At 43.7% G+C, this 22,218-nt stretch overlaps 1 long non-coding RNA gene across 1 annotated transcript; it reads left to right on the top strand.

The window, feature by feature from the left end:
• The first annotated feature begins 3,741 nt into the window (after positions 1-3,741).
• On the top strand, positions 3,742-5,215 carry LOC125404308 (uncharacterized). Its single transcript, XR_015002484.2, has 3 exons — positions 3,742-3,874; positions 4,414-4,540; positions 4,732-5,215. It is a non-coding gene; the product is annotated as an uncharacterized LOC125404308 (long non-coding RNA).
• The last annotated feature ends 17,003 nt before the right edge of the window (positions 5,216-22,218 follow it).

The following is a 22,218-nucleotide window of genomic DNA, read 5'->3' as shown; positions in this document are numbered from 1 at the left end:
ATCCATCTTCCACAAACAACCTCGAGAACTGTCTGTCCTTGGCAAGGGGCTCAGAGGTTAGAGACACTGTTGTTTCACGGATCTCTTAGGTACAATAATTAAGACTTAAAATGTAACTCTGGCTCTTGCAGTATTTGGATGATAAATGTTGCCATTCTCTAGCATCTGAACACTTGGTCCACTATTGGTGGTGTTTGGAAAGGAATAGGAGGTGTGGCCTTGCTGGACAAAGATTGCTGCTTGGAGACTCCCACCGTCATGATTTGCCCTCTCTGCGCTTCCTGTTTGTTGTTAGAGATGTGAGCTCTCAACCCTAGCCCCTATCACCAAGCCTGGTGCTTGCTGCCACCCTTCCCTGATCTGATGGTGATGGACTCTTAGCCCTCTGGAGCTGTAAGCCCAAAGTAAACCTTTTTTGTAAATTGTCTTGACTGTGGTGTTTATCACAGCAACAGGAAAGTAACCAATATACCAACCTTCTCAATACTTTTCTCAAATTTTGAAAGAGCGTTTCACTACATTGCCCAGGCAAATCTGGAACATACGATTATCCTGTTCTAATCTCCAGAGTAGCTGAAGTTATAGGCCTGTGGCTCCAGGCATGGATAATCAAATTCTATTATGTGAAATCAAGTTCTTTGTGGGTCTAATTTGATAGTTTCTAGTCAATACTGATTGTCATCCATGACAGATTGTTTTTGTCATGTAATGTTGAATTGTCTCATGATCAGTGTGGTTTTGTGGTGGAAATCCTGTCTGGCCTGAACTGAGATAATACTCTCCTGACATTGATTTTGTGTTTGCTTTCTGCTGGGAATCTCTGGAACACTGCAGATAACCTGAGACAGACCTGTCTTTTGCTTTAGGACTGAAAGGACCAAGCAGTTACCATGAAACCCCGTGAGGGCAGAGTTGTGCTTACAGTAGTCAGGGCAGGATCTGGAAAGAAGCTCAGTGGTTAAAAGCATTGCTGCTTTTGTGAAAGCTGAGTTTGGCTCCCAGCATTTACAACAGCCGCTCCTAACTACCTGTATGTATCTCCAACTGTAGTGGTTTGAATGAGAATGCCCCTCCCCCACTCCAGGTTCATATATTTGAATACTTGGCCCCCCAGTTGTTGGCTGTTTGGGAAGGACTAGGAGATGTGGTCCTGTTATAGGAGGTGTGTCACTAGGAGTGGGCTTGAGGTTTTACAATCCTTCCACCATGCCGTGTGCTCTCTGCCCTCTGAGAAGTGAGCTCTCAGCCAATCCTGCCTTCATGGACTCTAACCCTCAGGAACCATAAATCTAATTAAATGCTTTTCTTTTATACTTGCCTTGGCCATGGTGTTTTATCATGGCAGCAAAAAGGTGACTCTAGCTCCAGGGGATCTGATACCTTTTCCGACCTGCACACACACACACACACACACACACACACACACACACACACACACACAAATCTTATGTACAAAAATAAACAAAAATAAAGATATCCTTTCTTTCCCCAGAGTTTTGGTTTGAGGCAAACTGGCTTTTTTTCTGTCATCTGCTCTTAGAGACATCCCCTGCCCTGTTCTTGAAAGGGTATCATCAGCTTCAGTCTCTGGTCTTATGTGACCTTATAAGCAGTGCTTGCTTTCCGATTGGTGTAACCTCCCATTCCATCCCAGTCCACTCACATTAAATTGAGTCAGGACAACTGGGAATCAATACCAGCCTGGGTTACCTCATTCAAAAAAGCCAGAATAGAGCCGGGGGTGGGGGGTGGGGTGGGGATGGGGGGTGGAGGGGATGGGGGAGTGGGGGGGGGGGCGGCGCCTGCACTCCCAGCACTTGGGAGGCAGAGGCAGACAGATGAGCTGGTCTACAGAGTGAGTTCCAGGACAGCCATGGCTCTGTCTTGAAACCTGAGAAACCCTGTGTTGAGAAAAACCAAACAACAACAAAACAAACAGCCTCCCCACCCACTTTGACTGCAGCCCTATATTCGTTACCTGTAACCGTTTTCACCAAAGAATTGACCACTTTAAAGTTACTTGTTCTCCTAGTCTGTGTTTGATCGGGTGTACAGGCACCAGTTAGCTGGGCCTCCTCTTAATGTGGAAATATATGAAATATGAGCCTGAAAATAGGAGCCTATTTCCATTGTTGACCAAAGGTCAGAGAGTTGGAACTTACCTTCCTTCAAGGTTATTGTGTAATTGTGCTTCAACCTCAAACAAAGGTCCCACCTAGAAGTAGCTCAGAGAGTTATTGCCAGCAGGTGTGGCTAATAGCCAGCCCTGTACTCCAGGAATAAAGAAGTAGATGTTTCTACTGCAAACAAGAGTCTAAGGATCTATGATCTTCCTTTATGGAGAGAACTTGGGATTCCACCCAGGGAGTGGTTTGCCTACAGAATGTTTTGGTCCAAGGTATGTGCGTGACTTGCTTTTAGAGTTCTAGCAACAAAATGTTTAACTGTGGACATAGTTCACGACCTTCAATTCGTGTGTTGATTTCCTTGTATCATGTTAATACAGTCTTTTGTCTGACTCCTACCTTTTGGGGTCAGGGGTATTTTAAGCAATTGGGAATTAAGAAATTCCCTCCCGATACTATCCTATGTCTCTGCATTTTATTATTTTCATTTACGTCTTCATATTCTTTACTGTGTTTCTAAATTACCATGCCTCTACCCTGGAGAAAGGTATTTTTGTCGAGGCTGGTACGCGACATTTTACCATCCAAACAAAGTGGCATCAAGGTGCTTGCCAGGACTGGCAGCTCTTCTCCAGAGCAGGCTGTACACTCTGGCCTCTTGGACTGGGAGGACTTTGGTTCCTAGGCTGCTTCATGCATGCAGGTCTCCTGACACGGCAGCTTGCTGCTTCATCAAATTGAGAAATCTGCTAACAGGCAGACCGACAGGCAGAAGTAAGTCTTTCTTTGGAGACAAGGTCTTTCTGTGTAGCCCTAGCTGCCCCGGAATTCGTTCTGTAGACCAGGCTGACCTTAGACTCAAAGAGATCTGTCTGCCTGTACTGGAATTAAAGGTGTGTTCCACCATTGCCTGGGCAGAGGTCAGTCTTTTACAGTCTGATCCTGAAAGTGACATCTAAATGTCACCATGCTCTTGGCCTGTAAGAGAATAATTCTTCAAGGCTGTGGACACAGGAAGTCGGAGCACAGTGGAAGGGAAGACTTACAGATGGCCTAAGGGCCTGCGCAGCCACATCCTCCCTCTATCCATGAACACTCCCTCCCTCCCTTCTTTCCATCCCTGAGCCCATTCACTGCTTTGGTCAAGGTTGCCAGTGGCAGACAATTGGCTGCTGGGTTTGGCAGCATGAAGCCTCTGGCCACCTTGACCAAAGCAGCTGAATGAAAAGCAGGAAGGAAGTTCTCGTGGATGGAGGTGGCACCCTTTCAGCAACGTTTCTCTAGCTAGTCCCTACCCAGTCTACACCCCCGTCTTACCATGTTCTTTTCTTCTACAGGCTTGATTTTTTTTTTTTTTTTTTTTTTTTTTTTTTTTTTTTAGGCTGTACTTGTTAGTGAATTTGTGTTGAAACTTTGTTTTGCCTGTTTGGTTTCCTTACCTTTTGTGGTGGTTTGAATGGAAATGGCCTGCAGGGGCACATAGAGAATGGCGCTATTAGGAGACTTGCCTTGTTGGAGTAGGTGTGGCCTTCTTGGAGTAGGTGTGGTCTTGTTGGAGGAATGTGTCACTGGGGGAGGGCTTTGAGGTTTCAGATACTCAAGCCAGGCCCTCTCTCTCTCTCTCTCTCTCTCTCTCTCTCTCTCTCTCTTCTTGCTGCCAGCCATCTCTGCTTCTTCTCCAGCACCACGTCTGTCTGCATGCTGCCCTACTTCATGCCATGATGACAATGGACTAAACCTCTGAACCTGTAAGCCAGTCCCAATTACATGTTTTCCTCTCTAGGTTTGCCTATATTATTGCATATTACAGGGTTTTTCTTTTTTTCAGGGGCTGAATATTACTCCATTTTATATTTATACCATAATTTCTTTATCAGTTTATCCACTGATAGGCACTTAAGATTAATTCTTTGTCTTAGGCTGTTGTGACAATGAACATGCGAACACAGATATGTAATATGTTGATTTTACTTCCTTGGGATATAAACCCAGGAGTAGAATTGCATGGTAATTTCTATTATTAATGTTTTTGGAAACTATATATTGATTCTTATAGTGGCTGTGCAAATTTATATTCTTCTCTCTTTTTTTTTGTTTTTGTTTTTTGAGACAAGGTTTCTCTGAGTAACAGCTCTGGCTGTCCTGGAACTAACTCTTGTAGACCAAGTTAGCCTCTAACTAACAGAGACTCACTTGCCTCTGCCTCCCAATTGCTGGAATTAAAGGTATGTGCCACTATTGCCTAGCTGAGAACCGGACCATTGGCCTTTTCTCTTATGTCCTGCAGAGGTCTTCTTAGCCTGTGTCTGAGCTCCATTCACTCCAGCCTCAGCGCGTCCGTCTTCGCAGGCTCCTGCCACGATGCTGCTTTCCCGGGCCCCGCAGCCGATCCTTGTGCTGTGTGACTTTGGAGGGTAGGTGACTGCCATATTTCTCCCAGAAAGTCCCATGAATTTTAGGAGCATTCCCCGTGGAAGCATTGTTGGCATAGACAGATAAAATATGTAACTTTTAAAATTAAAATTTTTTTACATTAGGATTCTATCTACAATACATATCTACAACAGGAGATTTTTATATTTTTGTTCTCCTCTCTCTTTTTTAGGATACAGATTCCTGCTATATAGTCACTGTCTTCCTGTTTCAGTCTCCTTCGCTGGGATTATAGGTGTGAAATCCCTCACCCAGATGCCAGTATGAGATCTCAAATGTTTGCAAATCTTTTTATGGTGAATGTTCTGGCTTGCTGTCTTTAACAGTGTTTATTTGTAGCAATATAATAAAATACCCTGCTTCAAAATACCTGTGATACTGTTAACAATGAGACTGCAGAAGAAAGAAGAATTCTGAAGCCTGAAGCCTGTTCCCCTGCTTGTTTTTTTTTTTTTTTTCTTTTTTCCATCCAAGAAAGTACTGTGCAGAGATGTGGAGCGACAAAATTTTGCTTCCAGGTCTGGTAGAATAATAACCCTTTGTCTGGATTTTGTCACCAAACAAATGTTGATTGCTGGTTTGTTTCAGTTTATTTTCTAATTTTGTGAATTAATTTTTCCCCTTCCTGAAATATTTCTTTTTCTTATCTTTAGTGACATTGCTTTCCTTTGTGTTTTATTTTTATATTTTTCTTACTTGGGGCTTCTTTTCTTACTTATATTTTTCTTCACTTGGGGCTTCTGTGTTTCCTCTTCCCGCCATGAACATGGAGGGGGGTCACCAACCCTCTCTCTGTTCCTCTCAATTCCATAAATTTCCCCCTAAACACACCTGCCTGCCTTCCCCGCCCTCCCCTGCCATTTGACATAAGAATATATCCTAAACTGGTCTAGAACTTAAAATCTTCCTCTCTCTTACGCAATAGATAACAGGTGGCCAGGGTTTCCTCTGCTGCCTGTATTCCCAAATTTGTATCTCCTGCTGCCACTTCTTTTCCGAGCTGCAGCCCTACATATCCAACTTTTTAATTTACTGTCCCCACTTTGGTAGTGGATGGGTGGCTTGAATTTAATGTGTTAAATTTAAACAAACTCTCTGTTGTTCAGCAGTTGCCGGTTCTCTCCCATGTTTAATAAATCCATCAGTATCTGCGGTCAGCTTCTGCTGTCAGGGATCCAGTCAGCCCAGTCTAGTCTCACCTGACAGCCACCACCCAACCAACAGCCACCACCCCGACAGTCACCACCCTGACAAACAGCCACCACCCCAGATACACAGCTGCCAGTTTGTCTGGCTATTCCTTTAATGCAGTAGGCAGTGGGCCACGAGGGGCAGCAGATCCCAAGCAGGGAACTAAGCAGCAGATGAGAGAGACCTTGGCGGGTCAGCAGGTCCCACAAGGAGGAGCAGATAGGTGGGAGACAGGCTTATGCAAAGGAAGTATTTATTTACTTTGTGGTTATGGAGGGAAAGGGGGAAGAGGAGAAAGGGCTAGAGTAGAGAGAGGCAGAGAGAGAGAGAGGGAAAGAAAAATGGGGGAGAAGAAACTACCTCTTTGGGAGAGAGAAAGAAAAGAAGAAGCTCAAGCTGGAAGGGGAAGGAGCGGGCAGGGCTTACTTCTTAAAGGGACTGGATAGACCATTACATTCCCATCTCTTTTTTATATTAAAAAGATGGGAGGTTAGGCACAATGCTTTAAATAAAATGGCGCAGTTTCCCAAGGGCCAGTGGCAGGCCACAAGGGGAAAGCTGGTACCACCACCGAGGCCTCTGTGGGTCCCAGGTAGGTGGGAGGAGGCAGGTGAGAGTCCTAGGCCACTGATCACCGGCTGGTCCCATGAGGAGCCACTGCGGGTGGCCCTCGGTGCGTGAGAAGCTGATATACGCACCATGCAGAGAAAGTGGGTATAGTTTATTTAGTGGGTTATGGAAGGGAAGGGGAAGGGGAAGAGGGAGAGAGAAAGAGCAGGAGAGAGGAGAGAGAGAGGGAGCAGAAGTTACCTCTTCAGGAGAGAGAGGGAAAGAGAGAGTGTAGGCTGAAGGAAATTCAGCTTCCCTAGGCAGAAGGAGGAGGGGTTGGGAGAGGGCGGGGCTTGTCTCTTAAAGGCTAGTGTACACAGGTGATAGACCAGACCAGCAGATTATAACAATTCCCTCCATGTTTGCCCTTCAGAATTTCTTCCCACTAGGCAGTGGAATGGGCTTTGATAAGGTTCTCCTCTGTTCCAAACTTGCCAGTATATTTCTTTAGAATAGCTTGGATTTTGGCTAATATAGATGAATCAACACTGACCACACTGGCTAGAGAGAAAGTCCTTGTAGAATGACCCTGATGATCTGACACATTACACACACAGAGTCACAGTCACACACAGACACAGTCACACAGAGGCGTGTGCATGCGCACACACACACACACACACACACAGAGAGAGAGAGACAGAGAGAGAGAGGAGCTTGACCAGACACTGCTGTTTAAAGTGTGTGATGGAAACATGAATTCATAATAGTTCATTTTTTCTCATATTGCTAGGTTTTATCACTTAAATTATATATAATATAAATTAGTAATAAAAATATCAAATATTAAATAATAAAATGAATAATTAATAATGTTATAGGTATATAAAAAGAAAACAAAACCAAAACCCTTTAAAAGCTTCACAATTTTTGTTTAACTGCCTGATCAGTTAGGGTAGCTAGTAGCCATTTGTGAGTAATGTGTACCTGGAAATTGTTATGCCCAAATCTGTGGGTCCCCACAAAAGCCAACAAAGGAGACTGAGTCCCATATGTAAAAGCAAAGAGCCTTTATTTTAATCAAGTTTGCAAACTCAGTCTCTCCGCATGTCCAACGTATTGGAATAACTGGAGAGCCCCGAGCTCAATTAGAATTGGATTTTTATAGTAGTAAAGGTGGGGGTGATGGGTTTCTGAGGTTCAGGATCCCTGATTGGCTGACATTTGTCTAGGGGTGTCCTGGCAGGTGTTTCTATTTACAGTGCTTGGAATGCCAAAAATTTCCTTTGAATGGTCTGCTCTTGGGTGGGGATCAGGTAATCTCAGCCTGTCAGGCATTGTCTCAGGGTAAACTAGACTCCATTTAAATTTATCAATGGCCAGAGTCCCAGGTGATAATGGTTGGAGACAGTAAAGAACTTTCTGCCCAGACTTAGATTATCATGGCTGGCCCTCTCAGAAACGTTGCAAGACTGAATTTAGCTGTGCTGTGAGTTTAAAATCTATACTAAACTTTAAGACTTAGTAAGAAAGCCAAGAATGTAAACCATCACATTTGTAACTTGTTTTGTAGTGTAATACAGTTGTTCCTTGTTAATATGATAATATCTTGGCTGGAACAAAATATGTCATTAAAGTTGCACTTGTTTCTTTTTAGTCTTCAAGTATGGCTGCTTGAAATTTTAAAATGACATCTGCAATTTATGCTATGTTTCTGCTGGCCCGGCCAGGCCCTGTGATCTGCTCTGCTTTCCCACTGATGTCATTGTCTAGAGGTCTCTTTGTTCACACCCATTCCAAAAACAATGACCTCATTGTTTAGAATAGGCCAAAGATCTGCCTCAGGGCACTGGCACCTGCCAGTCTCCCAGAGGAAGCCCTATCGATTAGGTGATTGGGAGGCTCCTCCTCTTCCTTCTTCCAGGGGTCTACTCAAGCTTCTGCCTCATTAGCGGTACTTACGTGACCTTGACACTCGATCACGTCCCTCTTATTCCCCTGCGCCGGCTTCCCTAGCTGTAGTACGTATCTCTACTGTAGCAGTCCAGTTTCTGTTGCTGTAGTGGAATACTTGAGGCTGGCACTTCATAAAGAAACATTTATTTAGCCGGGTGGTGGTGGCGCACGCCTTTAATCCCAGCACTCGGGAGGCAGAGGCAGGTGAATCTCTGTGAGTTCGAGGCCAGCCTGGGCTACAAGAGCTAGTTCCAGGACAGGCTCCAAAGCTACAGAGAAACCCTGTCTTGGAGGAGAGAGAGAGAGAGAGAGAGAGAGAGAGAGAGAGAGAGAGAGAGAGAGAGAGAGAGAGAGAGAGAGAGAGAGAGAGAGAGAGAGAGATTTAGTTTGGAGGTTCAAGGGCTGACATCTACAATCTCTGGTGAGGGCTCCTTTGACTTGTACCACGCCATGACGTATGGTTTCGTGGGAGGAGCTTATGTGACAGGAAGCGCTTAGAGCAAGACAGGAAGCTGGAGTGGGGATGTGTTTGGCTTGCTCCTTTGTGTAACAGCACAGACATCTTATTGTCTGAGCATGGGGGGACAGTCCAGGGGAGACGATAGTTGAGGATCCAAAACAGGTATATGGTGACATTTGTTGGATGGAGAAATAATGATTTCAAATTCAATACTGATTATTCAGTTTCCCTAAACCTATAATAAGAAAAGATTGCTAAAACAAGAAAAATTACAATACATAAAATACTTTTCACAAGAAAATAGGTGCACTCTAATATGTTATACATATAGGTTTTATTCCTTTAAAAGAAATTAAAGTAAAATAAATGACATTATTCAATTTTGCTATGTTTGTATAATTAATAAGATAGGATTTTAGAGATGCAAAGAGTTAAAGAAAATGGAACTGGAGAAGACGGTTCAGCAGTTAGGAGCGCTGGCTGCTCTTTCAGATGACGCAGGTTCAGTTCCTAGCACCCACATGGTGGTTCACAACCACCCATAACTTCAGTTCCAGGGAACCCAACACTCTCTTCTGGCCTCCTCCTGCATCATAGATATACACGGTTCATAGACATACATATGGACAAAATACCCAAACCCACAAAGTAAATAAATAAATAAAAAAACAAGAGTTGAAGAAAGTTGATAAAATACAGATTAAGGTTCTTTTTGCTATTGAAGAAAAATTTTTAGACAATACATTCTGATCACAGTTTTCTGTCCCCCAACCCCTCCCGGATCTGCTCCACATACCCTTTCTTTCTCTCTCTTTTTAGGAAACAGGTAAACAGCAACAACAAAAACAAAAACCCCAAAAACATAATAAAAATAAAATGAAGGAAAAACACAAGACACACACACATACACACAAAATTCATAAAAAATACAAAATCAGAAACCATAATATACAAACAAAAGTCCAGTAAGAAAAAAAATACCCAAACAAAGCAATACGAGATAAAAAGTCTACAAACATGCCTTTGAATTTGTTTTGTGCTGGGAATGGTTAATATTCCCAATGAGACGCCATTGGAGAGAACTACTACTTCTTTGCAAATGCGAGTCAATTGGAGATAGCTCCTTGGTTAGGGATGGGGGCTTCTGTCCACTTCCCCTCTCAGCACTGGGACCCCGTCTAGCTTGGGCCTGTGCAGGCCCCGTGCATGCTGTCACAGTCTCTGTGAGTTCATAAGTGCATCGGTCCTGTTGTGTCTGGAAGACACTGTTTCCGTGGAGTCACCCTCTGGCTCTTACAACCGTTCTGCCTACTTTTCTGCATACATCCCTGAGCCCTGATGGGAGGGGTGTGATGAAGAGATCCCGCTTAGAACTGAGTGTTCTGAAAATTCCAGTTGTAGGTCTCTGTGTTAGTTGCCATCTATTGCATGGCTGAGCGGTGCACTGATCTATGGTGTAGCAGACTATCCTTAGGAGCCATTTTATTGCTATGTTGCTTTAGCAGAACAATAGTAATCGGTTTCCCCTAGGCCCCTGTCGTGCCCAGTCTCAGCTTCTTGCACCCTAGCAGTGTCGTGAAGGATTTCATCTGTGGAGTGGGCCTTAGTCCCAAGCAGTTGGCAGTTGGCTGTTCCCACTATTGTACCATCATATCACACAGGCAGATCACCTTTGTAGACCACAGGGTTTGCCACTGCGCTGGTTACCTTTCTCCTCTGGTAGCATGCAGGGTGCCATGTAGTACATTGGACACTAGTGGGAAGGCTCTGGCTGGGCACCGGCTTTACTTCTCTGTGTTCGATGAGGTATCTAAGTGCTGTCTTCAGCAGCAGGGCCTCACTGTCAGTTTGCCAGGAGAGACCAATATCCTTGGGAATAGCCTGGGTTGTTGGGGGTTTCCATGGGGCTCCTTTGGCCAACGATTCCACTAGACATGACCCATTCCTGACCCCTTGGATTATGTTTAACTTGAGAATTGGTAATGTCTTTTATATCACAAATAAAATCTTATTTCTCAAAGGAAATTTGAAAATTTGAAATTTCCAAATTCTCTTGTCTTAGCATTTTTTAAAAACACTGTAGTCATAGAAACTCAGTTGATTGGGGCATGTTATTGAGCTGAGAAGTTTTTTTCTTTTTTGACACACTGAAACTTTTGTGATGCTGATAATTATAACAAAACTTGATCTGCTATGAACTAATCTTTGAAGGCGATTGTTTGTCATTCACAGGTCATGGGAAACAGGGAAGGTTGATCGCTAGGCAGCTGGGAAACCAGGAGGAATCCAGAGCTGCAGAGCCTCAGGCCTCTGTGCGTGTGCGGCTAGGTTCATGGCTTGGAACCTCTGTGTGTGTTGTAACTGGGAGCACAGCTTGGGACTGGAAGAAAGAATGCCAGGGGCAATCAGAGTAAAGCCTGATTCACAACAGGGAAGATGCACTTGGAGAGGATCGGCTGCAGGTGAGAGGAGAGACACGTACCAGGTGCCTCTGCCATCGGGCTGTGAGCGATTATGTCAGGTCCCAGCGATGAGATGAGGGGCTCCTTCCTTTAGTATGTGCCCTCAAGTCTTTTGGTGTGTCACATTTGAGAGTGCATGGTTTGTGTACGGGGACTATAGGTCAACGTCGGGTGTCTTTGTTCAGTAGCCATCCACCGTGGTGGCTATTGCCTTCCTTCAGTGTGTGTGTGTGCATGTGTGGCAGTGTGGTGATGTGTGTGGTGTGTATGTGTAAGTGCTCAGGGGCACTGGTGTGTGGAGGCCGGAGGAGGATACTGAGTGTCCTCTATCACAATCTGCCTTTTTGCCGTGACACAGAGCACAAGCCCCACTGCTTGCCTACTCTGCTCCTTGATAGTGCTGGAGTTAGCAGCACTGGTGACCACACCAGGCTTTTTACATGTGTTCTGGAGATTTGAACTCAGGTCCTTAAGCTTGTGCAGCTGAGTTCCCCCTTGTTTTAGTTATTAAGATTTTTTTTGTGTGACTAGACTGTGTGTCTTATGTCTTATGTATCTCTGATTGGCCTAGAATTCATTATACAAACTAGACAGGTCCTAAACCCCACAGAGATATGCATGTCTCTGTCTCTCTAGCTCTGGTGTTAAAGACCTGTGTTACTAGGTCCAGCTTATTTTTTTTTTAAAACAAATTAAAATGATTTTTATTTTTATTTTTATTATGTGTGTATGTTTGGGCATATTTGTGCAATGTCCTTTGAGGTTAGAAGAGGGTGTTGGATCCCCTGGAGCTGAAGTTACAGGCAGTTGGGAGCTGCCACATGTTGGGTCCGGGAAACCAAACTTGGGTTCTCTGCAAGAGCAGTGTGAGCATCTGACCTCTGAGCCATCTCTCCAAACCCAGATGGATTTTTTTTTTTAAATTTAAAAACAGGGTCTTACAGTGTAGCCCTGGCTGGCCTTGAATTCAGAGACACACCTGCCCTTTCCTCTCCCGAGGCGGGATGAATGCCTGTGCTACTCTTAATCCCACTCCCTGCTCTAAACCTCATTTGTTTCTCATTGGCCTGGGCCTCACTGTTGGGGCTGGACTGGCAGTCCAGTAAACTTCGGAGTCCTCCCGTCTCTGCCCCCGTTACACTGGGATTGCAGGCACACTCCACAGTGCCCAGATTTTTATATTGAGTGCCCGCGATTGGACTCAGATCCAACTTTATTGATGGAGCTACCTTCCTAGTGCCCTACCTCCTAACTCTTTCCCATCTTCCCATTCAGCCCCAAGACTATGAAGCAAGAAAAAGAACCAGAGAAAGAAAAGGGAAAATAGCTATTTTTAGCTTTTGATTTTAATTTAATTTGTAAATTTAATAATGTAAGATGTTTACATGTATGAAAGAAGTTAAAAACAAGAACTCTTTCTTCTTGCAATATATTCACTCTTTCTGTGTAAATTTTATGTAGTCTTGAACATAACATTACCTTCAAAACAAAGACAACATGAATACCTGTGACAATTCAGATTTCAAAATGTCAGTAGGTAATATTGACAAATTAGGGCTAACACTATATTCGAGGCCTAATGTCAGGCATTTAAAGTATATTTCCAATGGGACTTTTTAAAAAATTTCAACTTATACTCATTTATCACATTTTTATAGATATAAGTTGTGTGTCAACTCTAGTCACCACCCAGGATTGTGGAAGCAAACTTATCCAGTAGCCGTCCTTCTTTGAGAGCTCAGGAGGCAGGCAAGTGCTTTGCTGTGCAAGTAGGGAGACAGAAGCTCCCAAAGAATTCTTCCAAGAAGTTCGCCACCTACAGGAATGAGAGCAACAGTACACATCACAGGCCAAGGGCTCCAGAAGAGCCTGGAGCTGTTCACAGTGTGGCAGTTAGGAAAAGGGTTTAGGAAAACAGGATGCTTGCCCAGATTTCAGAGGGAGAGAATATTCAGGGTGGAATTTATATCTCTATCTATCTCTATCTTTATTTCTATATATTAAACAGGATCTCACTCTGTAGCCCCGGCTGAACTCACCTGGAACTATGTTGACCAGGTTGGTCTTGAACTCACAGAGATCCTTCCATGTGCTGGCATTAAAGGTGTGCAGCACCACACCTAGCTGAGGGTGGTAAATATTGCCAGGATGCACGAAGACGCTGAAATCTGAGATGGCCGGAGTGTGAGTGAAAACTTTCCTATAAGCTCCTAGGTCATTTATCATGTGGCGCACGTTTTGTATTTTCTCACGTAAAGGCTCAGGCAAGCAGTGATGGGGTTGAGGCACGGCAGAGGACACTGCAGTACTACCGGGGCTCATTCCCGCCCGTACAGTGATTAGAGCTCCGTGTCCTAGCGTGCCTTTGCAGCAGCTTCAAGGACAGGTCCTGTGATCAACAGCATTGTGGTTTAACAGATTCTGTGCAGGGCTGTGACTCAGTGATAGGTTACTGCCAAGGCAGTCCCCAGGTGTGAGTCCCCAGGTTGATCCCCAGCACTGAAAAGGAGAAAAAGGAGAAGCAGAAGGAGCAAAGGGAATGAGTTGTAGAGCAGATCGCAGACGCTAGACTGAGCAGGGTGCAGTGCCCGGCCGAGGCTTAGAGCTGCTGCCTCGGTGGTCTGTGAATCCTTTCCGTGTGAGAAGCTACATGGGGAGACTTCGTGTGCTCGAGTATACACAGTTCAGTGGTGAACCGTGACAGGCCCTGTGGATTGGACCTCTTGGCTTTAAACTAACACGCATTTGTGAGCATCTCCTGGAAACCTAAGTGCTTGCTCAGCCTTCTTTGTGTTTAGAGGAGGAAACAGGACACTGTTCTAGTGAGTGACACAGTGAGAACTGTTATGGCCAAGAAGCTCTGTTTTATGCTAGGCATCCATCTTGGTACTCTCCAGCCATTCGTCTCTGACTCCAGTTCCTGGAGGGTAAATTCCTAGGAATCTTGAGTCACTGACCCCCACCCAAAATGTACGGCTGTAACTATCTACTTGTTATGATATGGCTATGTTTTTTTACTTCTGTGACTTGCTTATCCAGATACCCAAAGGTTGTTTTGAGCGGCTTTAACCACCTAGCTTGGCAGAACAGGCTATTTTTTGCTTGCTTGTGTAGCTACTGAAGGTCCTCTTGTGATTTTTCTCTTTAAAAGTCCTTCCCTCAACCCCCTTCTCAAGGCAATCTCAAATTTGGCTTAGAGATTGTTCATCCCGCTAGCAGCTAATCAATACATCTTTTAAGTCTTTGCTCTTTTCCCAGGGTTCCCAAACTCTGTAGCAAACCCCTTTCCAGGGAGGTTTCTAGGAACCCCTAACTTGGCAAAACGGCGGTAGTTGATGTTAGTGACTCTCCTTTTCTCGTTTTCGAATGTGGGAATAATTTCTGGAGCCATTGACTCTTCTTGCAACCATGGAGAAATGCCTTAACCAATGCCAGCAGTTGCTACTACTTCTGCAGAGTAATAAGAAAAACACTTTTGTCAAAATTTATGCTTAAGAGGCTGCTAGTTGGATGTTTCCGTTCTTTTCAGAGAGAGAGAGCATTCCTAATGTATTTGTCCTTGGAAATTACAGATGGTTTTCACTTCATAATGTTTCAAAGTGCACAAAACATCTAACAGTTACTTGTATAGGCAATTTTCATAGCTCTCTGTCCACCCTACCTACTGGATCAAATTAGCTATGTTTTAGGAGGAAACTGTAGTTGGATCTTGTCTGACTGGCCACAGCCAAATGAAGTGTTCTGATTAGCAAAGTGTTAATTTTACATGACAGAGTCAGTGTTACATTTTCTGGTTGGCCTCAAACGCCAGTTTGCCATGCTGCCTAGTTTGTGGCTGTCTTTCTGTAGAAAAGTCACTGCTCCGACATCTTCCTGGAGCGTGCATAACTGTGCTGAGCCTGTTTAATTATCTCCCTCTGGATTCATTAAACACTTTTTGCCTACCCAGACACTCCCCTGCCAGGGTTCTACCAGCTCACAGAACCTGGCTTTTTCTGCTATTTGTCTTTGTTAATTTAGCTGCTGCCTAAAGCAGAGCTGGGTGCTCACAAAGTGTAAGACTGGCATCAGCAAACAGGTATGACTGAAGAGACCCACGTGGAGACCCTTCCCCTACATGTGAACTTGATCCTAGAATCGCCCATTTATCTGATAGTTGAATTATTTTTGGTCTTAAATGGTCTCTATAAAAATGCCTGTGTGCCTGACAGGCTTCTAAGCTAGCTAATATATGGCTGAGTTATGACAATGTAGTAGAAAGTAGTTAATAAAAAGAGAAGAAGTTAAATGGGACTTGAATCTGCCTCTACAGCAAGGGGTGGGGATTCACTTTGTCCATATAATATTTTTTTGGACTTAAAATATGTAGAAAGCACTTTTATTTTATATATGCATATATCCACATAATGCATGTATGAGTTTGTGTATGTGGTTATGTGTGTATTGTGGGTGGATGTGTTTGTGTGCCATTCCTTAGATATTATCCATCTTTTTTTCCAAGATAGGGCCTCAGTGGGACCTGAGTTGTAAGGAAGGCCAGTTGTTTGTTTCCTGGCCACCCAGACTCCCAAAATAATCACACAGAAACTGTATCAATTAAATCACTGCTTGGCCCATTAGCTCTAGCCTCTTATTGGTTAACTCTTACATCTTAATTCAACCCATTTCTATTAATCTGTGTATTGCCACGAGACTGTGACTTACCCGGCAAAGTTCCGGCATCTATCTCTGGTGGGGCTACATGGCTTCTCTCTGACTCTGCCTTCTTTCTTCCAGCAATCCATTTAGTTTTCCCCACCTAGTTTTATTCTGTCCTATCAGGCCAAGCCAGTTTCTTTATTCATTAACCTAGAAAAGCAACACATAGACAGAAGGACCTCCCACATCAGACCTGGGGTTTTCCAGATAGGCTAGTTTGGCTGGCCATCTGTCTTTGCCGCCTCAGCATGGGGATTGAAAGCATGTTCTCCCTCACTCCAGCTTTTAACATGGGATTCTGGGCATCAAATTAGGGTTCTCATGATTGTGTGGCAAGCTCTTTACCACCCAAGCTGTCTCCTCAGCCTAGAAAGTACTTTCAACTAAATATTGAAATTTAGTGGATTCTTTTCTTACTGTGCGCCTATGGTCTCTCCCAGATACCATGAAAAAGCATACCTCAGAGATACTTCAGGCTCAGTTCCAGACCATTCTGTTGAGACGTGTATACTGAAGCAAAGCAAGTCACAACTTGTTTTGGTTTCCGGTACATAAACAAGTTACGCTTTGTGTTGTATGAACAACAGCATTGTGTCTTAAATAATAGTGCACATGTCTCAGTTAAAATAATCTATTACCAAGAACTTGTTAACTATCATTTCTGACTTCAAAAGGTGACGATATTTTTGCTGGTGGAAGTTTTGCCTTGATGTTGATAGCCTGACTGAGCAAGTTTGTGATGTTCAATAGATAAAAATCGATAAATGTTATAAATTAAACAATAGATTCAAGGACAGAAATCACATGGTCACCTCTATCGATGTATAAAAGGATTTTGACAAAATTCAACATCCTTTCATGTTAAAAAGTCCTGAAGAAATTCAGAATAGAAAGAAATTACTCAGAACGATAAAGACTATATATGACAAATTCATAGTCAACATTATGATGGAAGAAAACCTCAAAGCATTACTACTAACACCAGGAAGTAGACAAAGATGTACACTATCTCCACTCTTTTTCAATATAGTGCTAGAAGGCTTAGCTAGCATAGTAAGACATGAGATGCAAATAGAAGTGATATAAATCTGGAAGGAAGAAGTCAAAGCATCTCCATGTGCACATCATGATCTCATACACAAGGACCCTTAAAGACTTTGCCAGGAAACAGGACTGATAAATACTTACAGCAGAGTGATGGGATACAAATTTAATGCTGTAAAAATCATTATCCTTTTTATATACCAAAGACGAATATACTGAGAAAGAAGTCAGGGAAGCAACCCCATTCACAAGAGTCTCAAACTAAACCAAACCAACCGCTTTGGAATAACTTTATCTAGAATGCAAGCCTTAATACACAGAAATTGTATTAAGGAAATTGAGGAAGACACTAGAAAGACCTCTTATGCTCATGAATTAGTAGGATTAACATTGTAAAAATGGCTTTCTATAAAAAGCAATCTACAGATTTAATGTGATACCATTCAAAATTCCAGTGATGGTCTTGACAGAAATAGAAAAAAAATATTAAAATTTATATGGGAATAAAGCACTAGATTGCCAAAGAAATTCTGAGCTAAAAGAATGCCATTAGAAGTACCCCTATACTATGCCTGATTTCAAGTTATACTGTATAGACGTAGTAATAAAGGCATCATGCTACTGGCACAAAACAGACATGTAGAATAACGGAATATCTCCTCTCAACAAGAACTGCCCAAGCAGACTTCTTCCATCATCCATGGGGCTGCATACCCTGCCCTTCTCTACCTAGATGATTCTATACCAGATTAGTACTTCAAATATTCAAAACATTCTGGAGGGGGAAGGATACTACTAGAGAAAACACAAGAGGCATGTTGTAAGAGGCCCCTGGTTCCTGTAGTTGTATTTTATATGGTTTATGTAATTTTTAAACAGAGAAACAATGTGGATACTGTCCTAATTCCTCCTTCAAGCTGTTACATTGTCTTAAAGGTTGCCAAAGCTGATTCCAATAGGAGTTGGAGTTCACTGCATCAGGGACTGGATGCATTTGTTTGTTTACAGTTTAATTTTCCATGTTCCGGATTTGATGTTCCAACATGAATAAAGGTGTTTGGGTTTGGGGTTTCCATTGCATTCGGTTTGTATAGTAGATGATGGTACTTAGCTTCTCTGGAGCCTCCTTCTGGAATTACACATGCATACACAGAGCCTGGAATACTTGTGTGTTACATAAATTCCTATTTGTTCCTCCATGGATCCAAATCTATGACAGACCATTGTCTAACAAGAGTGTTGGAGATGGGGATCCAAAAGAAATAGTACCCTAACACCTGGTTAAGATATATTCACTAGTGATATTTTGTTACAGTTCCAGATGAGTATAGGCTTGTGAAGTTTAATTTATTTTGTAAAGATTTGTGTGTGTGTGTGTGCGCACACACACACGCACACACACACACGCGCGCACACACACGCACACACACGCGCACACACACGCGCACACACGCGCACACACACGCGCACACACACGCGCACACACACGCACACACACACGCACACACACACGCATACACACATGCACATGAATGCAGGCACCCACAGATGCCAGAAAGGGTGTCAGAGCCCCTGGAGCTGGAGTTACCAGTGATTATGAGCTGGCTTGGGTTCTGGGAAACAAACCTGGATCCTCTGCAGGAGCAGTGCAGGCACTCTTTGTAACCCTCTCCACAGTCATCCGGACTGCTCTGTAATCACAGGGAACTTGGGACAGCTGTAGTTCGGGACCTTCTCATAAATACTTCCCTCCTTCAGCTATGTCTAAAGTGACCAAAAAAATATTGGATATCTAAAGTGACCAAAAAAAAAAAAAAAGGAATAAAATAGAAAATGTCGGTGTTAAAGCTCTGAGGGCAATGTTTTCCTCAATACAAGTATTGCAGCTCTGAGGGGAAATCCCCAATGCACACGTTGCAGCTCTGAGGGGAAAGACTTCCCCAATGGAAGTGTCACAACTCTGAGAGGAGAGGTCTCTCTTGTGTGTTACAGCTCTGAAAAGGTATCTTGGCAGTCAGGGACCAAGGAATACCACAAAGTCACACCACACAACAAACCTCACACAGGGCATTTATTGGGAAAGACACGAGAGTGGCTGCCTCTGCTTGGGAGAGAAGCAGCAAAGAACTTAACAGGAGGCAGGCTTATATAAGGTTTTTCGGGGGAAGAGTTTTCCAGGGTAGAAGTTTTCAGGATAGTGATTAGTGAGATTTCAAGCCAAGCCCAGGGATTGGTGGGATTTCATGCCCACACCCAGAGGTGGGCCCAGAACTCTTGCCCTATCGAGAGCCCAGAAACAAGGCCATGTGACTAAGAGCTACCTGATTTCTCACAAAGATGCAAGAAAAATTTACATTGGAGAAAAGACAGCCTCTTCAACAATGGTGCTTAGAAAAATGGATGTCTACATGCAAAAGAATAGAACTAGGTCTTTATTTTCTTTCTGCATAAAACAACTAATATGGATCAAGGACCTCGAACTCCTTCCTGAAACGCTGACCCACATAGCTGGGAAAGCAGGGAGCACCTTTCAGGATAGAGGCACAGGGAAGAACTTCCTGAACAGGACTCTGATGGCCCAGGAAGGCCAACTAGGAAACATGCAATATCATGAGATTAAAAGCAGGAGCAGAGGAAATTGACAATCAAATTAAAATACTGCATATAGATTGGGAGAAAATCTTTGTAAGCTATAGATTTGACAGAGGATTAATATCTGGAATATACAAAGAACTCAATAAACTAAACATAAAGAAAACACACAGTTCAATCTACATGGACTACAGAGAATTCTCAAGAAACACAAATGGAGTCAGACTAACTTTAATCCCAGCACTCCGGAAGCAGAGGCAGGTGAATCTCTGAAAGCAGAGGCAGGTGAATCTTTGAATTCGAGGTCAGGTCTGGTCTACAGAGCAAGTTCCTGGACGGTGAGGGCTACGCAGAGAAATCCTGTCTTGAAAAACCAAACCAAATAAAAACAAATAAGTAAACAAAAAAATCAAACAATGACAACAACAACAACAAACCCCACAAATGTCCTTAGACACCAGGGAAATGAACATTAAAACCACTTTGAGATTCCATTTCACCCCATTCAGAATTGCTGTTTATCAAGAAAACAAAATACAAATACTGGCAAGGGTGTGGGAAAGGAGGAACCCTTTCCCCGCTGTTGAAGGGAGTGTAAACTGGCGCAGGCACTATGGAAGTTGTGTGGAAGTTTCTCTAAAGCTGGAAATGGAACTACTGTATGACCCAGTCATACGACTTCCCGGCATATTTCCTAAGGGTTCATATCCTGCTAGAGACACACTTGCTCACCCACATTTACTGTGGTTCAATGTAAAGCAGCTAGGACATGGAATCAGAGGCCATAGATGACATCCACCAATTGTTGCATGGGCAATGAAAATGTAGTCTATGTACACAACGGGATTTTATTCATCTGGAAAGAAAAATAAAATTTGCAGGAAAATGAACACTGAAATATTGTGCTAAGTGAGGTAACCCAGGCCCAGAAGGACACGTGCCACATGGATGTGAGTTTCAAATTTATATATATGTACTTATATGGAGTATCTGTAGATGTCAGTGACCAGAAAGTTCTTGTAGGAGGGGGAGGGAAAGAGGCCTCAGTATGGGGAGGGGATGGTAGACCATGTGATTTGAAAGCAGAGGGAGAATACAGGGATTTAAAGGCTTCAGTAGGGTTGAGGGTAGGGAAGGGGAAGGGTGAGTTAATAAAACTAGTGATGTATGTAAAAGCCTTATGGAAATCCAATATGTCGCATATTAATTAAAAAATAATTTTAAAAAGGGTTTTGAATGAAAGGCTAGCAACATTAAGAAGTTTAATACTAAGAACATCTCCATTCATTCCTAGCACCTGGGAAGCAGAGGCAGGAGGATCATAAGTGTGAACCAACCCAGACAGCATATGGAGTTTCAAGTCATCTGGGATATCATAGTGCGACCTCTCCAAATTCTCATCATCTTGACCAGGGGACACAGGTCAGCTGATATACTCTGAAGTGGAGACACCCTGTTGGGAGACAGCCACAATCGACCTGGTACGTGCGTGTTGCTGTGAATCTTGAATCTGTAAAAATGCAATTATCTCTTAAGGAAGATGATTAACAAAGGATGCTTAAACCTGGTCGCCAGAGAGCTTCACTATTCAAGCATTCTCTTGTCCTGAGTAACGGCGGATTTCTTACCCATTTCCAGCTTGCCAAAACAACTTATGGCTAAATTACTAGTGGATGATAATTCCGTCTTTATATAAAACGTGTGGAGATTCTTTTAAAATGTTGAACAGACTTAGCTTGGAGCCAGGTGTATAGTTTGGCGGTACAGGGCTTCCGTTGCACCTCAGAGACTCTGGGTTCCGACCCAGTTGGCAAGAACTTGGCTGAATTCCTTCTATTTGTTCTTCCTTAGACCTGTGATTTACTTTCTTCAGACAATTTTTTTTTTCTCTTCACCTGTACTGAGGACAGAGAGGAGGGTGTTTGGTGTTTTCCTCCGCACTTTCCATCTAGTCCTTTTAGGTAGTCACTTCCCGAGCCCAGGGTTGGAGTTTTCTTGGCGAGGTTGAAAGCAGGCAAGCCTCCTTGATTTTCTTGTCCCCGCCCACCTCGAAACTGGAGTATAAGACATCTGTGAGATGCCTGGTTTGTTATGTGGGTGCTGGGTTCTGAACTGCACTGCTTAGGATTGCTCAACAAGTACTCTAACTGCTCCAAGTGGCCATCTCTCCAAGACCACTTATATTTCAAGAGATGGATGAAATGAAGAGAGGTGCACAAAGCCCTTTTTTGTGAACCCATTGTATCCAGGCATTGAACTTCCTTGTTCTTGAGGAGTCTCTGAGAATGGAGCAATGACAACCATAATGTTTGAGGAAGGGGGCAAACCCCATCTCTTTTGCAGCCTGCGCCTATGCAGGAGAAGCCAGCTTGTAGGGCTCAGGTAGGGCGGTGATGCTCAAGCTAAGTTAGGCTCAAGGACCAAAGAGGTCCTCCAGGTAGTGAAGTGGACCACGCAATCCAGAGGGCTGGTGGAGAGGTTTGGCTTGATCAATCCAGAGATGGGTCAGAGTGGGCGTGGCTATGAAGGGCGTGGTATAAGGAAGGGGCGTGGCGCTAGGACGTGCGGGGTGCATGGGCGGGCGTGGCGCTAGGGAGGGATATATCTCTGGGGAAGGTGAGGGCGGAGCTAAGTGGGGCGGAGCCCGGGGCGAGGGCGAGGCTAATAGGGGAGGGGCTGTGAGGGAGAGCGCGGGGCTAAGTGGGAG

This window comes from Myodes glareolus, chromosome 6, assembly GCF_982192425.1.
Source record: "Myodes glareolus chromosome 6, mMyoGla1.1, whole genome shotgun sequence".
Lineage (NCBI taxonomy): Eukaryota > Metazoa > Chordata > Mammalia > Rodentia > Cricetidae > Myodes > Myodes glareolus.
The sequence above is the reverse complement of the archived record's forward strand: the minus strand, read 5'-3'. Positions and strand labels throughout refer to the sequence as shown.